Genomic DNA, 15732 nt, shown 5'->3' with positions numbered 1-15732 from the left:
TATCTGCAAAGTGTGATAACTCTAAATGCGTATTGGTGCGATAATGCCTAGTTATCAATTTTCGTCGTTTAATTTGGCTCATCCGCTTCTTCACTGACCGAGTGCCTATCTCAAGCCATGGTTCAATCAGGTTTAGGCTCAATGTCATCCAAATTGTATTACAAAATATTTCGCGCTCTTAACGGTTGTCACTTAATCAAGGAATGCCATTGGTGACAACAATCGATCAGTGTCATCAAGACTTACAAATTATAATCGCAGAATAAATGCATAGCTTAGATTGTTGCTATTCATCGGAACAACGGTGACAAGGGTCGTTTATTATTATTCTGCGCATGATTTAATGTACTCGTATAGCGTAGTGACTTCTCGTGTACTGCATACCCTATGTATTTTCGTGAATGTTCTTTCGTTTTACTTGAATTACCTTTTTAATTTCTCCTACTTTCTCAACCCCTTCTCATCTGTTCGTCATAAACGAACAGTTGCTTTCTCAATCCGTGGACTTTTGTAGACTTTTATATAGATGTTTGGGTTTAAGCTGTACTACTTGTTGCCTAAGGAGCTTGAAACAGCTCTGAGAGTTCTTCACAGACGCTCGTGCTGCTTTGAAATGGTAGTTGTATATGGTTATACATTGATAATACTATTAATAATAATAATAACAATAATGATTATAGTATGATAATAATGTTGATAATGATAATAATAGTAATGAGAATAATGGAATTTCGCAGTGGACATTCCACGACGTGGATCTTCCTCTCCACTTTTTGGTTGGGGAAAAAACCGGAAGACCGGAGTATTTCCCTCGAGCAAGGCGAGAACCAACAAAAAACTCAACCCGGCTACATGTGACACCAGTTCCGGCGGTTGAACCCGAGCAACAGAAGAGAGAGTCAAGCGCTAGCACCACAGCGCTATGACCACTGCGCCATTCCTGCTCCTCCGAAGTCGACGCATTGGTATTTTTAGTGGGATCTCTTTTTTACTTTATGAAAAATTAACGATTAATCAAGCGAGGAAAGGACGGGTTATCCTACAAATCGTGTAGAGTGCAATAAAAAATTTAAATTCAGGGGCGCCCGCTTGCCACACTCAAACTGCACGGTGTTTTTTATCGGAGACATTGCTATATTTGGTCATATTTGTTTTCTCCGTCATGTTTAAAGGTCAATTTCGTATCGCAACGTTTTACTTCTGAAGTTGAAGCTTAGGTCAACCAGCTGAATGATATCGCTTCAGCACCGTTATTATTTTTATTTCTAAGACCGGAAGGATTGCTTTTAATCCGAGGCAGTCGTGTTCAGTTCACACCAACTTTACCTCCAACAATAACGTTATCGTTGTGTACGTTCTCTTTAACATAAACAATTGAGGGAACAAATTAGTGGCGGAAAAACCTATTCCCCCTTCCGAAGGCGACAAAAGTTCAACTTTATGGTAGTGGTGTTGCTAAAAGGAATTAAGCTACTACACTTGCTAGGCGTACGTTAGGAAAGTAGAGAGTGTTAGTATGTTTAGACTGAAAACAGCAATAACAAGGACAACTAACACTAGCACTAAGACTGCCACACTTTTGAGCTGCATCTGTAAATGACTCTCGCAGAAATTATGTAAGGCCGTTTAAGCCCTGTTTTTTGTGGACTTTACTCTTATTTTGCTTTTCGCTCAAAACACTCGGACTTTAAACTATGGTAACATAAAACCTTACCAAATTACGTTCGATGTTTTGAAATGGAAAGCAATTGACTTACGGTCGGAATTCTTGGAGTTCATAGGATTGAAAGGTCCCTTCTTAAATTTTCGTCTCAAGACGTCTTTAAAGGAGATTAAGGTATGAATTTGAAATACATTACATGCTGCTCTCATATCGCTTGCTGAATAACTAAAAACAATAGAGCTTTACAACGATACTTAAGAAGTTGTAATGATGTACTATGCCCAAAAACGTTCTCTATCAGAAAAAAGTAAAGAAATCGTAGGAGAACACTGTTATAGGTTTTTTCTTCTGGTGAAGGATCTCTAATATCTAAGGAGGGTCAATGCATTTTACCTAAGCTCCAACCAGCTTTATTCAAAGCGCTCAAAGCTAACTTTGCCCCTTTGCCATCGAACGATTTTCATACGTGCCTTGACCAGAGGATTGAAGTTTGAAATAGTGGGAGAGGCATGGCAATCATTATTAATTTCTTAGTGTTATTAAAAAATACGTAAAACGTTCTACGGATTTTATCTCGGAAAATCTTCACCAGATTTTTTATCAACTTCGGGGATCTGTTTATTGGGATAGCCTTGCTGTTTAGTGAATTTCAACCAACTGAATACAGCCATTTAAAAATTTTTATGCCGCTGTTGTTGACGGAAATATCTCTAAATTAAGGGGGCCCTCTGGTTGAAATTTGGTAAGATTAAAAAATTTTTTGCTTAATTTTTTTTTTTGGAAAATATTTACTTGAATCTATCAAGATTTTAAATATGTTGTTTGTTTTTGCATAAATTCTTTTGCAGAGTCAAATAAACGGCGTTGTTTTGAAGGTTGTTTTTCCGCTGCCACGGTAACTAGTTCAAAACAACCGAATTTTCTCGGCTTAAATGTAAAAGGAACACTCTGTTCCACGTTCCCGTGTTCCCAAAAATCCCATAGTTCATTCCAAATTCTAAAAGTTATTTTCGAGGCCTGGATACACAGCCACAGGAAGCTACAGGGAGCAGCAGAGGGGCATTTTGTTGCGCATGTCCGGTAAATTTTAGTTTGATACGAGAAACCGCTGGTATGCGCCTGCGTCGGTTTCCCTTTCGAGAATCACGAAAGAAAAGAAGCAGTAAAATAAGTCGGAAAAAACAATGGTTCGAGTATTTGAGACAAGCTTTCTTCTCATTTTTTCTTCTGTAACGTAGATGGAAGCGGCAAATCTTTGAAATTATTGTGTGATGTGTGGAAGGAAGTTATTTTCAGAATGCAAAAGATTGTTCGAGTCTTGTCTCGTGATTGTATGGGCGATCGATGAAGATGATGTTATTTTTGAAGGATGCAAGTGGCCTGTCGAAGAGTACAAAAGAATTGGATAGTATACTTTTATCGTGTCATTGCTATCTCAAGTTATCGGTGATCATTTGAAGTACTCGCCTTTCTGTAAGCATTTTTTAGAGCTTCAACTGTACTGCTAGTGCAGTGTACCTCCAATTTTGGCAAAAATGTAAAGTTTACAGAGGTTTATGTTTTGTTTCAAAAGTTTTTTTTTGACATGAATCACAACCGGCAGGGCCGATTACCAAAATAAAAAAGGTCAATGTCGAGTAAAGAAAAGTAAGACAATGCTAATGCTAGAGATATGGTAGCTCCATCTGGTTAGAAATGGAGGAATAATTATGGATTTTATCAGAGTAAGATAAAGTCTTTTCAATCACTAGTCTCGGAAATATCATCAGATATGATCGATGATGTGGGGAAATTGTGAAAGAAAACAAGTACTACTTTGGGCTTCCAGTTGTAAGATGAATAGTTAAATCAATTATTACCCAGTGAAAATCACTATCATTTATCATTTCAACTGCACAAAAAAATCATATACACTATTTGCAACCTTATTCTCCAACCTATTAAATTACAAGAGTTGTGTGACAATTTGATGGTCTGAAAAGACTCTTACACATGCTAAACAACAAAGAACCAGTAAGGCTGATATTTAACAGTGAGGGTAAAAAAAAAAAAAGCCTTTTCTTTTCAGGAATAAGACTTAGTGAGGTCAGATTAAACTAATGTGAAGAGGTTTGTTGATCTCTTTATGAAAATTGATGCTTTACATCTATCAGATTTTAGAGAAATGAGACTTAAGTCAAAAGGGGACTTTGATATTGCATATTCTGGAGTAATGGGCATCAGCTTGGATGCCTATTTGCAGAAATTAATAGTTTTCAAGCCAGGTGTTTAGCTGTGCTAATTTTAAGGCAGAAAATCATAAATCAGTCACTTAAGAAATTTTTAGCTCTGCCTGGAAGCTCAAACACTGTTATGGAACAGGACAATATTTCACCTGATCACTCCTCATATTGTTTTCCCATGAAATTTGGACAAAACTTTCAAAAAACTTTATTGGTAATTTTATAGTTGCAAAAAAAGGTATAGACACAAGTTGCATATAGCATAAGCTAGTTGAGGCAAGTTGTGTGGAGAGAACAAAAGATTGATAATTTATACCAGTAGTAAGCTTCTGGTACTAATGACATTCTCTTGAATGCCAGCTTGCCACAGCAAATGTCACACCTATCCTTTCTGTCAATAGTATTGACCATATGTAGTGGGGTCACTTCACATCTCCCTAAACAGCAGAGAACACAATAGTTAATTCCAATCATCAGTCTCAATTAAGAAATAAAAATTGAAGGATCAAGACTTATCTGGCAAAGAGAAATACAAGTCAAACTGGTTTGAAGACATTTTAACCCGAAATTCGTTTTCAAATATGACAGAAATACTGTAGTTCACATTCTAAAGAAAGAGAGTTCCAGCCCCTTGAGTAATTATTCATTTATTGTATCGCTCACCTCATGTTTTAAGAACCAGAGAAAGTTAGATAATTTTAATCTGCGAGTTTTATAGTACACTTCGACTCAAAATTCATTTCGTATGGCAGAAGTATTCTACTGAAATAAACAAGACAGAATGAAGCTGACGCCATCCGTTTCGAATAACACATGAACATGAAGAAAACGGCACCAGTTTAAACTCATGAGACAAAGCCCACGGATTTTTTTGAGGTAAATGAACTGGTTAGACCGAAGGCTAAATAAATAAACAATGAACTGACAGTGGTGAGAGATTTGGGGGCCATGTGATAAAACAAGTTCTACCGAAGTTTATCCTCTAGTTAGCCATTCAAGCCCAAAAGGGCAATCAGAAAAATTCTCACCAAAACACAGCAAAAAAATTAGATAAAACCGCAGATGATCGAGGCAAGACTATAAACGTTGTTATGACGCATGCCTACGTACCAAGTACAACAGACTTGGAGAGCAAAATGGCCAAAGACAGTTGTGAGCCATGACTTTGAAAATCCACCTCAACCTCTCAAAAACGAATTCGCCGAAGGTTATAGAAAGAGCAACTCAATCCTGAAGCTGGAACATTTTTTTAAGCCTTGTGTCCAATGGGAAAACAAAGAGAAAGAAGATAAGATGTTATTTGAAGTGATTTGAAGCTTGGGGGCCACCTCGAACTTAACGTAATTTTATTTCAAAGTTGAAGTAAAATAAGATCAAATTGTAAACTACCTTCTATTGTCGTAACGAATATCTCACGATCGCCTCCACACATCACTTCGTGATTTATAGAAGTAAGACATCAACATCTTAAGACTAACCTTCAAGGTTTGTAGTCTCATGTGCACATCTTGATCGTTAGCAAATCAAATCTCAAACTTCAAGTTTTCGACTTTTTTTCGCGTTTTGTTCGCACTTTGATCATTAAAATATCCTCATCCCAAGAGCCAGCAAACTCCACAAGTATCCACAGAGTTAGAAATGGTAGTAAACTTGTCATACTCTTCCATCCCTCTCCAAAAAATATCACAGAAAGGTGTCGATCGCTCAGTTGAAAACCCGCAAAAGCGCGCTGAAAATATCAAAATGGCGCCGAACGCGCCGAACAAATTTTCTTGGCGCATGCGCAACAAAATGCCCCTCTGCTACAGGGAGCTACAACAAGGTTTGGCAAAGTCGCCAATTTTGATCAAAGTGTATCAGTTCACAGTTTATAAATTCCGTTTTAACGAGGTAAATGATTATGCTAAAGCTGGGGGAAAAACAGTCTGTTTTAAAGAAAGGTATTTCAAATAAGCGTAAAGGGTTCAAAGGTGTTCAAAAACAAACTGTAAATATCACGTTCGTCGGTGAAGATGATGTGATGAGCGAAATGATTCCACCGCCAGCAATCCCGGTTTCTTCGCGAAAACTTGACGCTTGTGCGGTTGATACCTCTTCCTCGGACGAAAGTATATGATGATAACTTAGAAATCGCTCAAGGATATCGCCTGATATCAATGGAAAGTCTCAGGAAGTTTTTAAACAAAATACATACTCACGTCCCATGTGCCTCAGGTGAGTCTGTTGAAATTTTTGGATAGTGCTACTCATCATGCCGGAAATATGAAACAAAATCCATGATCCACTAATTTATCTGGATTTAAACTGGGAAATTGATAGATTGTTTCTTTTAATTTCTCATGTAGGTAAGTTGAAGTATTAGAGAGCACTGTAAACAGAATGGGGATGAGCAGTTCAGTCTTTGTCAAGTGTGACTGTGACATGATAGAGTTCTTTGCCACGGGTGATCACCCCTCCAACGATACCACTCCAAGGAAAATTCAAGGCAAAGATCTGAATTGACAAATAGTGTACAGTGCATTTGTGATGGGAGTTCAAAAAGAGGGAATTGCCAAGCTGTGTGAAATGCTTAATATGCCATTCAGTATGTCACTCACAACCTGTGAGTGATAATGCTAAAATGGAAGCCAGGAGAAGGGATTCCGAGAGAGTTAAACAGGCAGAGAAGAGAGTACAAAATCAGCACAAGAAGTACAGAGTTGCCAGCAGACAAGCTAAACAGTGCAATGAAGATCTCAGGATGCGTGGAAAGGGTGTGACATGTGCAGCTGGGACTCTTGGGGAAATAGAATCTTGCAAGGAAGGCAAAAAGAAGAAAAAGACTGAGTAGACCAGGAAATAACTTTGGGCATATTTTTTTCAAAATGTTCTTGCCAACATATTGTGTTTTTATGTCAAAGGCCAACTTGGACCCATATTTCCATATATTTTTTCCTTTAAATTGTATTTCCTGCAAATATGGATTTTTTGTGAAAATCTGGGTGCCCCCTGAAATTTCTCAGGATGTATTTGTGCAAACATCACCAAATTTGCCACAGATATTGAGAAATGACATACTACAAACCTATTGAGCAAAATTCAGTTTGACTGAAAAGTATTTGAGTTTTGAGGAGTTTATCTTTTCTCGGAATGAATTGGTTGCCATGGCAACACTAATGATCAAAACTCAATTTTGCTCAATAAGTTTGAAGTGCTTTTTAAGTAGATCCATGTTTCTTAAAACCAGCTCAGTTGGATGTATTTTGTGCTTTAAATTTGAGGGGGCAGAAGAAAGGTTTAAAAATGATAGTCTTTGTATTTGTTAATTAGGTTTAACCCTTTAACTCCCAAGATCTGATTGTTAATTCTCCTCTCTAGCTGCTACACATTTCCTCTTAAATTAGTTATGAGAACTTGGTGCTAGATCAAGATAGCAGCTTCTCCCTGATAAGTTTGAATATTCTCATTACCTGTTTGCTGAATATTGTTTGGGTATTATAGGGAGAAGTTTCTTGTCAATCACTTCTGGGAGTTAAAGGGTTAAGGTTTAATAATGCTTTTTACCACTGTACAAAATCCTACTAATATGATAACTACTAATAAAAATCACAACAATAACTAATAACTAATAATAACCATATAATATTTGTTAAATCTTAACTACCATATAAAAGTACAGTAGTAAAGCAATAGGGGGAAACTGAATTCCCATATAAAAACTGCTCTCCAAGGCTAATATAAATAACTATATGCTGTAGAAGAAAGAAGCCTCTGAACATGTGAAACCACGCTCTCAGTGAAAGGTGTAACAACCTCATTATCCATCTCTTCAGATCTTTCGCAAAATACACTATGAAAGAATTTATTAAATATATTAGCTTTCCCTTTGGGCGTAAAGGTAGATTGACCATCGTATTCAGTACAACTGGGAATACTAAAATAACCAGTGCATGATTTAACGAAGGACCAAAACAACATATTTCCAGTTCGCTTTATTCAAACTATCCTTCACCTATTGCTAAAGGACTTGAATTGAGCCCAATTAGCAGTGGGTCCCTTGAGGATTTTGCTTTCCTCCACAAGCACCGTTTCTTTTAAACAAGGATTCGTAATTCAGAATTAAACCATGGTATATTCCTTTTATACTTCAGGGACTTTGTTGGAATATTACGTTCAACTGCTTCCATAAACAGTGCTTTCCATGCATCCTAAACATCATTCATTTCATCCACTAAGAAAGCAGTAGTCCAAGGTATATTTGAGAAATCGTCCCGTAGACCATTCCAATTAGCAGAACCAAAGTCATGAACAATCCTGGAGGTTTGCCTAGGTCGTGAGATTTTGAGTCTCAAATTAAATACAATAGAATTATGATCAAACACTAAGGTCAAACAACAAATCAGGAGCCGTAGGTAACACCAAATCCAATGTGTTATCTCCCCGTGTAGGATTCAAGACCATTTGATGGGAAAAGTAATCTTGAAATATGGAGCAAAACATCGAGGATAAAGTATCAAAGCCAATAGGACAAGACGGATTGGACCAGTCAACCCTTGGGTAGATTGAAATCTCCATGTAATAAAGTTGTTAAATTGCATCCACTTCTCTCCAACAGGCACAATGATTTTTCTAACTCCAGCAAATGAGAATAAACAAATCTGGTCAACTTTATTATTGGCTGGTATATAGGGTCGTATACTTTCCTCCTGCTAATTTTCAGCAGGTTACCACAAATGGTTATGATCCTGTGACTGTTTTAGTTATGACCTACTCTATTTGTGGATTTCAACCAAAGGGCCTCTTTAAGTCCTGTTAAATAATCCCCTTATCTTTTCGTTGAGCCGAGAAATATTACCCTTTGAATTGCATTGGTTTTCTGTTAGCGTCATGATGTTAAGTTGACAGCTATTTTATTTCCCTTTTTTCCAGTAACGATCTGGCATCTAGCACAGTAACTTTTTGTCAAGCGTAGCGTCATTCAAATAAACGTTTACGACAGTTTACGAGAACAAAAGGAATCGACAACAGCTATCAACTTCGTTTACGAACCCAGCAGAAAACTGAAGCAATTGAATAGGTTGTAATTCTCGGCGTTAATTTTCATACTACACAAAATTAAGAAGGGAAGGAAGAGGGGGCTCGTAGGCCCCGCCTCCGCCGCTCCCTCGTGCCAGTCCTATATATTCTAAAGAGCAGGCTATTAGCTCGAATCGTTCTTGTTGGCTTCTTCTTGATTCTACTCAAATTTTATGAATCTAGATTAGTGTATATGTTTTGCGTTTTAACAAAATAATAGCTGATTCTCTTTGAAATTGGGTAAAATGAAACTTCAGTGCGCTTGGCTTATATATTACTTTTCTAGTTTTGAAGATAACTGCAGTGACTTTAGTTGTCAATAATTTAATCACACTTTATTATGATGTATGTTTTATTCCATATAACTCACTGTTTTCGAAGAAAGATGTTTGCATCATGAATTAAAATATTCTTGTGGTACATAGGTAAGTCAGGAGCCCATCAGGTACGTTAAATATTTATGGAACAACGGATTCAAAATTTGTACAATGCACAATAATTTTTCCTTGCCAAAATCGAACAGTAGCAAGCTTCAAGGAGTAAGCTTCATACATAAATGTTTCATATCAACATTCTACGTTCTTCTTTGTTTTCATATGTTTTCTTCTGTTGTCATTACCGTCTAGTTGTTCTAAGAATGCTAAAACTTTGATCAGCTTGTTACACTGACGAGTGATAAGGCCATTATTGCTGCTGGCAGCTTTTCTTTGTGCATAGCAGTGACATAAATCGACTTGTACTTTCACCTGCAGTAGTTTGAAATGCTTAACGCGTGTGATTCTATTGCTTCAGCAAGTCTGCTTTCACTTTCATAAGATAATAAAACTAGCAATAAATTTACTCATTTCCCCAGAAATTGCAGATCATCACAATCACCCCGTAAGATTTCAGCTTGTGTTGTTGCTTGTTGCGCTCCTTCATTACCAAGGTTTGCAAAAATTATTTGTTTGAACGGGTTTTTCGCGAATCATGTTCTCTTGCTCAAAAGTACAATAAGCTGGAGATAAACCTCGACATATGATAAAATAACCATCCGAATGTAGAAATCATTAGATAAGTGACATGGCACAAGCTGGATAGACCATACTCACGAGACGTCAATGAGATTTCTGATGATTGTCAGAGGGTTTCATGTCTTTCAGAGTGGCTACTTTGATAGCACTAGTCCCTCATGAGATCATGCCTGGAGTCAAGACGGATAACTTATTTGTCCGTGAGTTATGTGCTTACTTTAAAAATTGTGCGATTAAATATTAAAAAAGCCATTTCACTATATTTCATTTCTTTGCGACTTGCGAAACATGCAATCGATCTATCCAGGCGCGAATGATTTTGCCCGGCACGCGAGTGCCTAACGACACGCGCGCGTGTTTCTTGCGGACTCGATAAATTCTTTGTCAATGACATTTGTTCATCCATTTATTCGTGGTGGGGTGCATAGGTATGTTGTGGTGCGTCATACGCTGGTGTAAGATATGGCAGTTTCCCTTTGGTTCCTATGATCTAGCCTATGTCGCAGTAGTTCTTTACTGCTTGTAGGTTCGTGGAGGCACTAGGGTCACGAGCGTGGTATCCGCGCAAGAATGTTGTTGTTAGATCACGCGCCCACGAAGTCGTTCGATACAGAGAAAACATCATGCGAGGTCTAAAGTCTAGTTTGTCTTGTGCGGCGTCTAAAGTCTAAATTCCTCGTATGCACAGCCTGGAAAATGAGATTTTCAGTTTCGATGTGATATCACCAGTTACTGAAATTTACTAAAAGGGAAGTCGACCCGAGAGAATCAACCAGTTTAATATTAAATTTGCCTCGTACCTTTAGCCACAGTTTAATTGATTTCTATCGACATTAACTCGTTTTCATTCCATATTTTATTTTTTGTGGACAAACTTTAATTAATAGTTGGGCCTAATTCGTACTGAACAAACTCTCCAAGATAGACAATTTCTTGCAATATTTTCTTTATGTACCATGGGCGACTCTCAACTTTCGCAGTTTAATTGCCCAATATTTTCCTGGAGTTTCAGTAGGAAACATTGCGAAATTTCGCGGTTCGCTCGCCGTTCGCTCTCAGACAATGACGACATGGATTAATCCAACGTCGAAAACCTTACCATTCGAGCGACTTCATCCCAGACTCTGCGTTAGTTAGATAGTACCAGCTCTTAAGTTGTCAGAGTTGTGAGTCTTATTGCTCAACAAAAATAATATTTGAGAAAGGCGGTATTTATCTTTGTTAGTACTTGATAATACATAGGAATAACTCATCAGTGTCTGATTTTATCACCCTCTGAAAGAGCTCCCCAAGGGATTATGTCCTTGAGGAACCCGCTATAGTAAAGAATAGCCCGGTTTCTGAAGGTCGGACACAGAAAATTTTGTTATAATTACCCAGGAAGGAAATTCCTTTTAATACACACCTAAATCGTCTTCTGTTTCAAAACATACGAAGGGATGACTTTTCACAGGGTCAACCAAAAACAGGCATAATTAATTGATTATTTAGCATGGTCGGTGTCAATTCTGTCTTGACAAAATTATGGATACTTGCACACATGCAACAACAACAAGCATGGTGCCATGATACTCCAAGAAGTTTATTCAAGTGATACTCAGGGAGTTTGAATGAGGTAACCTGTTCTGAAAGAGTGTGGCACAACGGGTTGACGTTTAGTTTCAGGGTTTGGCACATCGTTGTGCACCGATCGGGGTAGATCGTTCGGACAGGATTAAATATGGGGTTTTTTCTATCCGTGACTAAAATCATATAGGCATTTTCAGTTATTGTAACAGAAAATGAGAAATATAACATGTCATTGCGCGAATAAGCTCTTTACGTCACTCGTGCGTCACTGAAGTTGTAGATTGTGTACATGATGTGGCAATGATATTAAATTAAACTCGTTCGTTCTTGCACAAATGTACTTTGATGGTGTTTGTATTTCGCCGAGGTCTTTCTCAATCTCTCCTCCTGCAGTCTTGATATGTATATATGTATTTTTTCTTTATTTTTCGTGGCGAGTTTTTGGTTGAAGAAAGTCATGCGCATTCTTCACTAGGACGTTTAGTCGAGGTGAATAAATCACAAAACCAATCATAACAAAACGACGCGGGCCGGGCAGAGTGAATTTAAACAAAAGAAATAGAAAACCTCATATATCCTTTAAAGTTTCTTGTGTCTTTCTTTTTTACACTTGCGGAGGTAGAAAGAATTTACTGCTAGTAATCAAACCAGCATCTATTCCGTTAGATATTGTTCACAGATGATCTTACCTAGAACATGGATCTCTCAGTTTACTATTTAAGAGAATACTTTGCATAAAGTCTGGACAGAATACACTAAGGAATAATGTACTCGAAACCTAACATTAGAAGGGGTGCCTTACAAATGATCAAATAACAGGTTAAGAGCAAAAAATATAGTGTATCCAGCGCTATCGCTTAAATGCAAGACGATCAAGTTCAAAACTTTTAGGCTGAAAACTTTTCAAAGCGCACTGCAGTCTGCGCTTAAATGTTGTTCGATCCATTCATCCGTGTCTTTCTGTTCATCCTCTCTGCTGGCTATGCGTTCCCACCTGCTCTCAGCACTGGGATATTTTTTAGCAGCAATTGAAATGATCTAGCCGAAATAGTTTACTTATCTTTACAACATAAAAAACGCGGCTCATCTAGAGTGCTTGAATGTTATTTTGAAATCTTTTTTTTTCCTGAACAGCGTCATGTAACCTCGGACTCGAGCTCGTATTGGTCTAAAGTATTTGCATTGTTGAAATGAGCCTGAGTTCTTGGCATTCTTTATCGAAGATTTGATTCGGCAATTTCATCTTCACCCTCGTTAAGTCTTGTCTTTTTTATAGACAAAGAAAGCCCGACCATGTCAGGAACGACTCCTAAACGTACATAGGGGCGCACGCTAAAATTTGGCACCAATTTTCTTTTCAAGTGTTAAAGAACGTAAATAATATTAAAATCCCATACAAACAAGTGCAATATGTACTTTCCATGTGAAATTTTCCCTTGCTGAGGGTCCTTTGAGTAGCATTGAAGGTCATTGCCAAACCGCTTATTTCATTGTTGTTTTCAATGTCATGGAAAAAGCACGTTGCTACAGGTGACAGAACAAGGTTTTGTCATCGACATGCAAAGATGTCTTTCACGAAACTGAATATATTATTTCTGCTCACTTATTCCCTGAGGTGTGGCGCCAATTTCCTTTTCAAGTGTCTAAAGAACACGAGAGAAATATCAAAATTCCCAAAATAATCTTTTTTTCGCGTGATTGATAGTGGGCCAAGTATATACCTTGTATCAGGTAAACGACTGAAAACTTGCTTCTTAACACGATCTGGCCGTTTAAATTGTCTTGATCAGTCGCTCGTGTTGACAGTCCCAGGAAATGAAGTAAAAGGAAGATGAAAAGGAGAAAAATAGCAAAGCGTTTCTGTATATATTTTAATCTTTAAGTATCATGACTTAGACAAAAACGTACTCACGTTTTTAGCTAAAACCGGAAAAGCAAACACGTGCTGACGTAGCCAGCCACGATGTAGTAAGGTCAATTAGAGAGAGCTCTGTAGAACAAAATAAGCGCCTAAACGCAAAAAATACCTCAAAAAATCCAAGGAAAATATTTTGAAAACTATTTTTTAAACTTCTTAAACTTCCTCCATTGAGACGTAAACATGTTTTACACAAATTGCCTACGTGAGGTTATCTTCTCTCGCCTAAGTAAATGCCTGGATGTCCTATATGCAATTCGTCACGAGAGCCTGATATCGCTTGTATTAAGTGCATTAGGTGAGGACTCAAGCATCTGCAAGATTGTTCACAAAATAAAAGTATGTTTTGTTCCATTTTCGAGCGTCCGCGTTGACCTTTGTTTTGTGGCTAACCCTTGAGATGTTTTATTCTATGTTGCCGTGGTCGGCATGTAATGAGCCGGAGGAACTCTTTCGCTCAGAGTCAAATCATAAACGAATCAGGACGTGCGGTTGTGTGTTATTTATTACCACCTCAGTGTTTTAGTACTCTTAAGTTATCCGGAAAACCGATATTATGATTCAGCAATCAGTGCGTCGAAATCACGAACAATGGCTCTCTTTAAATACTAATGTTTCTTTTTCCGTTTTGCTTGACTCAGTGGAGGAAATATTAGTTCATCTATCGGAATATTTAGCTATCTACTCTAAAGTATTTAGAATTTATCTCCGAAAAGTTCTAGTTAATATGCACCTTTCAGTTTCATTACATTTCTCTCGTACCTCCGCCTGTGCTCTTGTTAGCGTAAAATCAAGTGAGAAAGAATTTCATAGCAACAAAAGAATCGATGGTTTAAATATTTCTTTCCCAGAGTCAGTTAAAAGTGATTGATTCACGCACTTTTCTTCACTGTATTGTTGTTATTCATTGATCATTTTTATTGTTAGGCCGCTAGACCTTTCCTTCTTTAGTCCTTCTATCGTACGTGTTCGCACAGGGAGCAGCTGAAAAGACCACGCGAGAAACTCTCACGCTTAGCTTTATGACGATCCATAATGGGGTTTCTAACGCTCTGGAAACAATCTTTGCCTGAATAATTTAGCATCGCCAGACACATTTTCCGTCTTAACGTTCCAAATTGCGTAATTTGAAAACCAAGTGATAAAATCAGAAACACAAAAAGCCAAGACTATTGCAAGTTACAACTTGCGACATTCACACGTCACTCACGTCTCTTGTCTGAGCAAGAGACGTGAGTGGCAGAGTGAAGTAACACATTCACCCAGCATTACACTGGACAGCTTGTCCTTAAGAACAAACAGTCCCTGGACGAAGGGATTCTCCTTCAATCACATATGTCTCGGATGAGTTGCTCAAGCTGCCTGAACAAGATGTAAAAAGACGTATTCGGTCTTTAACTTAGGTTGGCGAAAAAAATTGGATTTTCATTTTCTTGAAATTTTCATATGTTGTTAGATTTCAAACTTGTAGTGATTGCTATTTCAACATTTTCCTCGTGGATTTCTCTACTGGTTCTATCCAGGAGAAACTGAGAGAGAAATCCAACTTTACCTGCGCCATATCCGCTTGAAGAAAAGAAAAAAACGATCTTTGAGAGAGAGGCATGCTATGGATAAAGAAAAACGTTGGACAAAAATTTGCGATTTTATCTCTCAATAATCTTATGACAGTCGCTCGCACACCGGAGTTGGCCAAGCGTGGGATTACTCGACCTGCTCGACTTGAACCTGTGGCGTGATCCGCGCGCGCTTTATGGAAAACGAGACCATGTGAGGGAGAGAACAAACATTAAACAATACAAATAGGGAAGAAAAAAGAACACCGTTAAACATGTGCTATACTCCGTTTATTGGAAAACAGTACGCACCCAAGATACTCTTTTTACCCCGTTCTTCTGAAGAAAAGAACCGTCTCAAGGGAATAACATCAAAGGTGCCACATTTTCTCTCTAGAAACTATAGGATACCGACAGAGTTGTTGAGGGAAGAACATCTTTAACATGAATATTACTGATCTCGTACACACCTGTGGCCCAACCTCAAATTTCACGTCCATTTTGAGGATCCTTGTAAACTGCACCAAAATTTTTTTTTTATGGGAAGTGTCAACTCTGAAGAAAAGGTTCCCGCCAACAACGAAACGCATAGGGAACTTGTTCCTTCAGAGAAAACCCACATAACCACGTGTACGCTGTTCAAGATCCTCTCGCACGACCCGCGAACGTCAAAGTTCAATTTTTTCACGTGTCGGTGTCATGCGGATACCTCGGATCATCCGCAGCAGCCAATCAA

At 38.0% G+C, this 15732-nt stretch overlaps 3 long non-coding RNA genes across 3 annotated transcripts; 1 reads left to right on the top strand and 2 right to left on the bottom strand.

Moving 5' to 3' along the window:
* Window positions 1-4069: 4069 nt before the first annotated feature.
* On the bottom strand, window positions 4070-5686 carry LOC149039989 (uncharacterized). The gene is made up of 2 exons (XR_016179659.1): window positions 5364-5686; window positions 4070-4322 (listed from the first exon to the last, which is right to left on the bottom strand). It is a non-coding gene; the product is annotated as an uncharacterized LOC149039989 (long non-coding RNA).
* LOC149039988 (uncharacterized) lies at window positions 5687-8535 on the top strand. The gene is made up of 2 exons (XR_016179657.1): window positions 5687-6099; window positions 6231-8535. It is a non-coding gene; the product is annotated as an uncharacterized LOC149039988 (long non-coding RNA).
* On the bottom strand, window positions 7486-15697 carry LOC149039987 (uncharacterized). Its single transcript, XR_016179658.1, has 2 exons — window positions 10032-15697; window positions 7486-8493 (listed from the first exon to the last, which is right to left on the bottom strand). It is a non-coding gene; the product is annotated as an uncharacterized LOC149039987 (long non-coding RNA).
* Window positions 15698-15732: the final 35 nt, after the last annotated feature.

The sequence above is a fragment of the Pocillopora damicornis genome, chromosome 9 (assembly GCF_964200805.1).
Source record: "Pocillopora damicornis chromosome 9, jaPocDami1.2, whole genome shotgun sequence".
Taxonomy (NCBI): domain Eukaryota; kingdom Metazoa; phylum Cnidaria; class Anthozoa; order Scleractinia; family Pocilloporidae; genus Pocillopora; species Pocillopora damicornis.
This window is presented reverse-complemented; position numbering and strand designations above follow the sequence as displayed.